The sequence below is a fragment of the Macrotis lagotis genome, chromosome 4 (assembly GCF_037893015.1).
Source record: "Macrotis lagotis isolate mMagLag1 chromosome 4, bilby.v1.9.chrom.fasta, whole genome shotgun sequence".
NCBI lineage: Eukaryota > Metazoa > Chordata > Mammalia > Peramelemorphia > Peramelidae > Macrotis > Macrotis lagotis.
In genome coordinates, this window is record NC_133661.1 from 6,061,888 (window position 1) to 6,072,566 (window position 10,679).

Below are 10,679 nucleotides of genomic sequence, written 5' to 3' on the forward strand. Positions count from 1 at the left end.
AACTGAAGCACAATGCTATGAAATTATAATGACCCAAGTTTCTCCTCCAAAAAGAGTTAAGTAGAAGAAGCCATCCCTCATTTTTCCAAGTTAGGAGATTATGACTTAGAATCATTGAAAATAATAGCATATTTGTGAGGTGCTGCTTAGTTTAACTGGAGCATCTGTGTGTGTGTGTGTGTGTGTGTGTGTGTGTGTGTGTGTGTGTGTGTATCTTTATCTTTTCCCCTTTTGTAATTCTTTATTTTAAGAACTGGCTCTCTGGGAAAGAGCAGCCAGGAAAGATATGCTAAGAAATGTAGGTGATTTAAAAACAGATTACATCAATGAAAATGTATTTTTGAAGGTGGTCTTTGTGGGCCTCAAAAATGAAAGTGAAAATAGCAATGTCTAATGCTAGTTTCTGAAGACCAGAAGCATTTGGATTCTTGCTTTATTCAGAAAATATGTTCCTGATCTGTTTTCTAGATAGCTACAAGGCATTCATTTCTTCCCCTTGTCTCTGCAGCAGTCTCCACTCCTCCCCCCATCCCAACCCTGACCTTGAAATTGGTGCCTTAGTACTGTAACACACATCGACTTTCCTGCCCATACTTCTATTCTGTATCTTTAAGAGGATAATTGCTGAATTGGAATTTGAGAGTGTTATCTTAATAACCAATTACTCAAATAACTTTGAAATTGGCTTAAATTGGTTCGTCATGCTACATTTACCTGAATCCTTTTTTTTTTATGAGAAAGTTAGGAACAAAAAAAATGGCAAAAAAGAAAACCTTGGCAGTCGGGTTTGTTTAGGATTGCTGGAGGTCCATGTTTGTGTCGGGCCAGCCACTGGTCTCCCCTTTCCTCTGACCTCCCACCAGGCCCCCTTCCCATCTGACACTGGAATGCAGGCATCGGTTAACAGGCTTGAACCTTGTCAGCTTTGGGCGGGCTCAGTAGCACCCTGTCTTCTCCGTGTTTTGTTGAAATTCCAGCTTGGTAACTTTTCAGCCACTTTGTGTATTTATATTTATGGGAATAGTTACATGTGTTATTACTAAAAAACAACTTTTCTGCCTTTTAGTAGGGCATGTGTTATCTCACTCTCCATCTTTTTCCTCCCTCTCTCTTTGCAAAATGGTACCTGGAAGGAGATAGATTTGCTTTCATTCTTCCCTCACTTCTGTCTCTACTCTCCAGTTCATGAAATCTAACACAGGAAAGGGAGACTCTAAGCCAAAAGACTTCCCTATTTATTAGCACTTTGGATGGATGGAAAGACTAGCAGGATGGCCTGCCTGTGACTTGGATTCTATGTATATCTATAAACTCAATCATAGCATATTAGATCTTTCTCTGTACCATCTCCTCTTAGGTCTGCTTTTCTCCCACCTTTCGTAGTCTGAAAGAAAGCAATGAGAGTCAATAATTCTGCAGTTCATGAGAAGACTGTTAGATCTATTCCAAATGACTGCTTTAGCAATTATTTCCAGTGTTTTAAAATGTCTAATTCACTTCATTCTGGAAGAGTGAGGACAAGATCTGGTGATTCGGAGGACATCCCTCACTTTAACCCTAAAAGGGGAGGACTAAGAGTGAAAGTCCAAGGCTCTGTCCTCAGCTTGGGCACTCCACCTCCATTCCCCGTGCCCTGGCCATTTGCGAGAGGTGGGATATTCTCAGAATCAGACAGCAGAGTCAGAAGGGTTGTCTTCAGTCATTCCTTCTGTGCTATGGTCATTAAAGTATGGCTACTACATTGAGGTCATAGTCAAAAATCCATCTGATACATAATAAAAAACTTGTTTCTGGTCATTCAGTGGAAGGGGACTCACCTCCTGCTGGGAGAGCTACTCTGAGATGTAAAATCAAGACAAAACTCACCCATCCACCCCTATGATTCCTTGTTTTGTCCTCTGATGACAACAAGAATTCTTTTCTGATACAGCCCTGTTGATACTTGAACTAATAAATATATTTTCCTGAGTCTTCTCTACTCCAGTTCAAATATCTTTTCTCACCTGGTTCTCAGATGACAGCCAGAGCTTGCAAAGGAATGAGTGCATGGTGAAGAATCAGAAAGACCTGAGTATAACTCTTCTCTGAGACATTTACTCAGTGACCCTGGACAAGTCACCAAACCTATTTCAGCCTCAGTTTCCTTAGCTGTAAAACAGAGAGCACCTGTCTCCCAGAATTGCTGTGAGAATCAAATGAGTTAAAATTTCTAAAATGCTTTGGAAGCCTTACAATGCTCCCTAAATTCTAGCTACATCACAGATCATATATGCATATATTCTCAAATATATAATTACCGTTAGGCATGTATATATGGAATACACGGATGTGGAACAAATACAAAACAAACAGCTCCTATTTTAACTGCAAGGTGATGAGGCAAGGAAGCACTGGTACTTGGAAGGACCAAGAGGGGCTTTGCAAAGAGAAGGCATTGCCTGAGGGGTGTCTTAAGAAGGAGGGAGGGTTCCTAGGATGTTGTAAGCTGAACCTAAGTCTACTCTTAATTGGTTCTTTCTCTGTTCTTAGCAGCTTCCCATAAAGGGCAAGTCTCCTGCTTTATCCAAGCTTGGAAGATTGGAAGACTACAATAATGTTTCCCTCTCCATGCTTTCTCTTTTCCAGGCTCACCATCCCTATGTTAGTTCCACCAATTAATCTCCAATCCCTCACAATCCTGACTGCTCTTCCTAGGGCATCCCTCTCAGATTCATTAACCTCTTTCTTCCATACGGCTCTTGGAATGGAACATGAGGCTACCTTCATGACAGAATCATCTTTCTTGATTCTGAATTCTTATGATATTCTACTTTGCTCTTGGTTTGAAGTTGTTCATCTTGATGGTTCCTCTCTCCTCCTGTCCTGATTGGAGAGAAAATTCAGTAACTGTAAAGGGAACACCAAGACCTATCCCCATGGTCTGGCTCATGTCCTTGACTACGTGTAGGACTTGGAGAAGGTCACTTCAGAGTTCAGGCTTCATTCTGGGAAAATGGGCATCATTGCCTCTGCCTTGTCTACCCTCCTCAGAAATAAACAGAGGTAGCATTGCATGGTCTAGTTCTGGATAGTGCTGCAGGGAGAGCTGGGGACAAATATTTCTTCTGGTACTTAGTAAACTATGTAACTATGGGTAAGCCAACTCAACTTCCCAAGCCACCATTTCTGTTTCTGTAATATGGGAGTGATGATCCATACAGTTCTTTCCTTGAAGACAAAAAAATAAAACAGGGCTCAAATGAGGGAATAAACTTAAAGAATATTGAAAAACTCAATTTCTCTACATATGTCAGATCTCATCATTATCTTTTTTATTATTATTACTCCATGAAAAAATGTATATGTAGCAATCTCTAAATGGAGAAAATGCATTGCTTTGCTCTTTTGTTGTGTTTGAGGGAAACCAGAATGAAAAGCAAGTCTGATTTCCAGGTTCTTCCCAGATCAGCCCTTCACAACCTGCTCTTATTACTAAACATGTGACTGTAGTCTAGGAGAATTGACCTACTTGGGAAGCTCCATGACCTATTTGGGAATGACATTTGGGAAACATGAAAGCTGGAGAAGTGTTTGGACTGATGCTGACAAGGAGGCTGTGCAAGTCTGTGTCTCCTCAACCGGCTGGAAAAGGTTGGAGAATGTTGGAGGCTGGGTGGTGTGGATATCAAGGACCATGATTCCTTTCCCTTTGACCCAGGAAGGAGACAGCAGTTGTCCTCTTCTTTGTCAGATTAGGTGACTAAGGGAATAGCTGCCACACCTCCTTGGAGGTGGGGACTGGGAACCAGAAACAAAAGCTGATTAATTCCAACCCCAGCAATTCCAAATGTATGTGACTTTGGACAGGGGCTGGGCTCATGCTTACCTTTGGGCTAACTAGGTAAATTAATAATGTACACATGATTGCAAGGTGAATGTTGAACTAATTAACTTTTCAAGCACCTTTAGCCAGTCAGAATCTTCCATTTACATACAAATAATGCTAATTCCAAATCATTCTTACCTGCTCATTAAAGCAGGTCCCCTAAGGACCTCTACAAGGTAACACTTTATTACCCTAATTTAAAAGTTTCTCCTCTCATACTTAAACATAACACAACTGCATGTCTTTAACGTTATAGTATGACTGAATTTTCTATAATTCATGCTGGTCTTTCAATAATTAGCCTCAAATGAGGGAGGTTTTAGTTTGTTTACTTTAAATTGCAGTAGGTGGAGCCAATTCTTCCCCAAATGAGAATCACCAGAAGGCCACAGAGTCAATGAAACTGGATACCTTTAAGAGCACCTCTTCCTACCAGCTTGGAATAAGAATGCAGGACCTAGAAAGGACTTCACCTTTATTCAGCAAGAATCCTAGCTATTCCATACCAATTAACTGGTGACCAAGCTTGTGCTCGAACACCTCTAGTCATAAGCAGCTCACTTCCCCTAATCTGACACATACTCTTTTTAATGAAATTCATCCTCAGGTGATCTTCCTTGGCTCTCATAGAAATGGGGGCCAAGCTTATGCTATTGGTACCTCCTCCTTGGGAGCCACTCCTGAACCTGCCTAGCTCCTAAGGGTCTTTCATAGCAGCTGCAGAGACATAAACTCCTCCCCTACCATCCCAGGACATTCACAGAATCCAAAGATGCATGAACAAAGTCAGATTCTGGGAAGCTGGATTGGTGGGTTCTTACAGGCTTTTTCTAGCAACTTTGTCCTAATCCTGGAAGATCAATGGAAATGTAGGAAAGACCCTGGAGCTCAGGATGGATCCGAGAAAGGCTAGGTTGACCTGCTTGAAAAGAATTCGTGAAGCATGGGTCAGTCAATGAGCTTCCCTTTTGTTTCTAGAGAAATTCTGGGCTTTCTTAAAGGGAAAATTAGGCAACATCTAGAAAAGAATACAAGAAAATTTGTGGTAGCTCTTTTTGAGGTGTCAAAACCTGAAAAAAAGAGGGAGACCCATTAACTGAGGCATGCATGAAGGTGCTGTGTCTGTGAATAGGATTTACTCATTGCTATAGGACATGAGGAAAGAGATAATGGAGTATAAAGACTCGTCTAAAGTGATGCAAAATGAAGGAAGGAGAATGCAAAGAATTTGAGCATCTATGCTAGAAAATGGATAATGTTGAAGACTTTTACAAACTGATGACCAAGAGAATGAGCAGAACCAGGAGCACAATATATGCTCTAATAGCCCCACTCTAAGACCAAATCTCCTAGAAGTTTGGAGAGCTCTGAGGTAAACAATGACCATCTCTGATTCCATACAACCCAAGTAGAAACCTGCTGTCCACCTCCTACCAGAGAGCTGAGGAGTGGAGCAGTGGAAGAAGACATGCCTATTGCTGCCTTCAGCCACTGAGGGAATTTGTTTGACTTGACCACACACATGCAAGAAACTTGAAGCTTTGGTTTTTCCTGTTTCCTTTTTTCTCAATGAGTTTGGAGTGTTATAGACATGGAATGTTGCCTATACTTTCAGATGAAGTCACTATTGTCATTTTTACTTAGTATTTGACTTTGCTCTGAGAGATCTGTTGCAGAGGGAGGGGATCTGTAAATGGACTATAAAAACAAAACACAGGAAACTTTACAAAGAGAGAGAACTAAAGGAAGGCCAAGTCTGAGAGCTTAGTATGCCTCTAGAAGACTGCTCCTCTATCTAGATTTTTGTGATGAGCTAGACAAAGTAACTGCTTCTCTTCATCTGGATAAATCAGAAAGGGTGAGCCAGAGAAAATGGAAAGAAAGCAGATACAGTATGCTCAGTATCAGGAAGCAATGTGCCATACTAATGGGGGCTCAAGTCTTTGCCCACTCTTGTCTCTCTTACACACACACACACACACACACACACAGACACACACACACACACACACACACACACACACACACACACACACACACACACACACAATCTTCCCTCGGGTAGTTTAGAGCTTTCCATAACTTGCCCTATTATTGCCTTTCAAGGTTCCTTCCATTTTCATCCTGTCTAAGATCCAATTTGATGGGGCAACTTGTTTTTCCTCACATATGACTCTGCTTCTGCCTCTGACATTGGACTTCTCTGGAAGTGGATGGAATTCCTGGCCTGTGCCCTTTCCTCCCCTCCACTCCTGGCTTCCTTCCAAATTCATCTCAACTTCTACCCTTGGCCAGAGACCATTTCTGGTCTCTCCCACTGCCATTGGCTCTCTCCAATATTATCTTCCAGCTAACACCCATGTACAAAAATACCAGTCCCTGCCCTCAAGGAGTTCACTGTCATATACATGTTCTCTCTACATATATACATACATTAAATAAATATAAATACAAACCCACATGTATCACATAATGTCTATTTACACATATATACAAATGCACATATATATGTATCTATGCATCTTTCTCTCTATGTCTCTGTCTCTATCTGTCCATCTGTCTGTCCTCCTCACAGTGACTGGCACACCATAAAGACTGAGTAGACCCATTGATTAATTTCAGCTTGGAATGAGACCTCCATTGGGGTGCCCCAGAGAATAGTACTAGCCTTGTGATGGGTAGCATTTTAATCAATGAATTGGCATGCTTATCAGGTTTGGAGATGGCATCAAAGTATGGAGCATAATTAACATAGTGGATGAGAGAGTTGGGATACTGCAAAGTCCTTGAAAGCTGGACCCATTCTAAAAAGATGAGAGAGAGGGAGAGAGGAGAGAGAGAGAGAGAGAGAGAGAGAGAGAGAGAGAGAGAGAGAGAGAGATGGAGCTAGACAGATTGATACATGTTTGCCAATTTAACTATACAAACCCAGTTGGAAATGGGGGAAGAGATGATGAATTTTAACTATCTGCTGGCCCTGGTCCTGACTTCCAGACTTTAAACCATGCCCCCCTCCCTGGGTACCTTTATTTCTCTTTTGGTCTTCCAGATTCCTATTCAAACTCCTTGAGGGCAGGGATTGTCATTCACTTTGCTTCTGTTTGTATTTCAAGTGTTTAGCCCTTTATCTGGCAAGAATTGGATAGAAAGTTATTACCTTCTTTCCCAAAAAGTGCATTGGCAGAAAAGAGGTTTGAGGATTAAATGGGTTGGAGTTTAATGACCTGCAAGCTCAATATGAGGCAACAGTATAAAATGGTAGTTTAAAAAGTAAACTTCTGAAATCCTGGTCCCCATAAGAGCAGGATAATAAGTCTCCAGTCATGGCAAGGTAAGTCCAAAGTGCCCCATTTGGAGTTAACCTACTCTTGTTCAGCCTTGTCCCACTCAATTTACTTAGGGCCTTGTTAACTTAGGGAGGGAGAAGGCTTTATCTCCTGCCTGGGGAAGGGTTTCTAGTTTCTGTAATCTAGGGATTTATTCAGGGAACAAGAGACATTCAGCCTAATGAAAAGACTTTGGGGGGCTATCATTGCTGTGGTTAAGATGATCTCTGAGGTCCCTTCCAGGATGAAGTCCATGATTCTATAAAAGCACCCAAGCAAAATATCAAAGCCATCTCTTGATCACACAGATTTTCTCTTGAAAAACATTCAGGAACCCTTAGAAATCTTTCTTCAATGCTGCTGGCCTGGCCTAGAAACATTTCCAGTTAAATCAACTCTACATAGTGTATCCTTGACAAAGAAAAAAAACCAAAAGTAAACCTCCCCCCAAGACAAACAAGTCCCCCAAAATTTTATGCGGCCCCACCCCCCATTACTTCAGCTTGGAACTATGTAGCAACCCAAAACTGTATTACTTTTTGTCCAACAATTTATGTAAAACTCAAAAAGGAAATTACTTTCCCATAAAAATGACTTGGAATAGAGATGTGTTACTCTTCAGAATCAAGAACCAATTCCGAAAGGTTTCCAAAAGAAAGGGATTGTAAAACTCTGCAAGAATCTGGCTTCTTAAGCACTTGCAAACCACTGGACAAAGCTTTAGTATTTCATAAAATTCAGCCAAAGTTTTTCTTTCTCATGTAATAAAACATATTTTGGACAAATGAGATAATATCTCATAAAAATAGCTTAAGACAGATCTCTAGAGCATGAATCTTGAGACCTTTTTTCCCTCCTCTTGGCAGTCCCTTTTGGACTCTGTTGTTTTTTTTTTTTTGCTTCCCAAACACTGTAGGAAATTTATTTTGTTCCCCCTCCTCACTCCCCCATTATTCCATTATTCCTTTCTCTTTCTCCTTAATTTCTTCCTTAGCTTTTCTCTCTTTCTTGCCTTCTTCTCCTGTTCATTTCTTTAACTTGTAAATATACCTGATTACTCTCCTCATCTATGTTCCTAAGACTTAAATTTTGTTTGGTCTCTTGTCCAATTGATGGGCTTGATTTGGCTCATGTGCCCCAACAGCTGTAGGTCCATGATGGTTGATCTTTGAGAGTCTGACCCAGAGGAGATTTTAATGGAAAAGATCGGGGAAGGGGAAGTGAGGGGGGAAGAGGACAAAAGGTGGAGAGGGGGATATTGGGTTTGAATGTCTGACCTTAGTCTATTGTTCATGATTTTTGGCATTGCCACAGGGGCTTGGGTTTGGCAAAATAACACTTTTCCCCTCCTTACTAACTTCTAATAGAGGAAACAGGTCTCCATCTTTAACTCTGATTCAAGAAAAGGAATTTCAGATTCTGTGACCCTTTAAAGATATTTTTTAAAGGATTAGGCTAATGCAGTTCTGTGATTCTATGAAATCTGGGCCATTGGGAGTTATTTCTTCCACCCAAAGAAAAACCAACTACATGAACTCAGAAACTAATAGTCATTGCAAATGCTAAATATTTCGCAGTTGTTTGCTCCAAGTACAAACCAGTCCCTAAGAAAAGGCTGCTTGAGTAGCATGAAATCCTAAGCTATCACTTTGTGGGAACGTGGCATAACTGCCGTTAAATCTGGCTATGACATTATGTGGAGAGGCATTTGGTGCAGAAGGAAACAGCAGTAATGGGAGAGCTCAGAGAGCTGGGATTCGAGGCTAGCATTGGGGCAGTAATTGTAGATTGCTTCATGTGCTGCCAGCATTCATAACCTTGGCCATTTGGGCAATCTCCCAACCAAGGCTGATTGCAAACCCTTTTCACTTTATTAGGTGATGCTATGGTTGAATAAATCAACCCACTACAGCCACCCTGGGGATAAACATCCACGTTCATATGGGGAGGGGGAGTCCTCAGGCAATAGATGCCCGGGCTCTCAGTCCATCTCTGGATCTTTCTAGTTTGTTAATAAAAATGATCATGATAATAATCATGTGCTCATACCCCTGATGCTCTTATTTAAATTCAACGAACAACATTCTGTTCTAATAACAGAATCATTTGCTAAAACATGATCTGGAGCAGAAAAATATGAAGACAGAGACATGTCCTTGGACTCTTGAATTAGGTTGTATATAGAGGAAAAGAATGAGAACTCTGGCAATGAAGATGATGACCACAATAATAATGAACTCTAATATTTATGTATCACATTAAAAGTGGCAAAGGAGTTCACTCGGATTGCATCCTTTGAGCCTTCCAGTGACATTGGACGGAGGAACCATGGGTAGTTGTTTCTATTTTATAGAAGAGCTCAAAGACATCAAGTGACTAACCCAAGGTCACTCAGTCAGCAGCTGTCTGAGGTGAGGTCAGAGCTCCACATGCAACATTACATTCACTTTGCCTTCAGATAGAGCCTGCATTGACTCAACGTTGGCTAACTCAGCTTCTCTCTTGGTCACAAGGAGGCTTCTTGGAGGATGGTCACCAGGAAGGGGCATCCCATAATATTCAGCAGTAGCAGCAGGACCAACTCCATCATCAGCATCCAGTGAAAGGCTTTAGGTTAACAAATGCTAAGAATCCTCTTTGGGCCAGCCATTGGGCTGGGCCTAGCACCATGCAATGTTCTTGGTCTAGTGGTGAATTTTGTGGCTGCCAATCTTGTCATATCTTGGAGGTCTACCACCCTCAGTCTTCTCCTCATTGTAGGATCTCTTTGGATGGGCTTTCTATGAAACCAGGGAGGGTGAATAACCTTGATTCACCAGGGAATACCCAGAAAGATGAAATCCTAGACCTTTCTTTGTGTGTGTGTGTGTGTGTGTGTGTGTGTGTGTGTGTGTGTGTGTGTGTGTGTGTTTCCAATTCAATTCAGGATGTCGGAGCCAGATGGAATCTTAGTAAGTAGAGAGTGCCTGATGCCTCCCCCGGGGATGGGCAGCATGGCCTGGAGCTTCCCAGACTTTCTGAGACTTGAAGGGTGTAGTTTGGGAGGAAAGCAAGACTCAAAACTGGCTGTGTAAGCCTGCCCAAGATATTTTTCTTGTCTTTAGAGGAAGTATTTCAAATCCCAGGTATTCTTTGAACAAGAATTGTGCCTCCAACAACCCTCCCCCATGAGAAGTCATCTATGCCTTGGGGAAGATCTGGTATGTAAAACAATCCTTTACCATTGGACAATTCCCATTCTTGGGAGAATTTTAGGGCCAGACTTAGCTCAAATTTGCCTCTCTTGAAAATTGTGTCCCTTGCCCCTGATCCCCCACTCCTTCCCTTTCTTCCCCTAGCTTTCCAAAGACTGTCTGCAGGCCAGCACCATGAAGATGATCATTCAGCACAGACGAGAGTGAAATCAGTGGAGCTTGCTTCTCAGAACACACAAACATGACTCTGTAGAGAGCTCTTCATAGGCCATATGATAATGTCTGTCCTTAGTT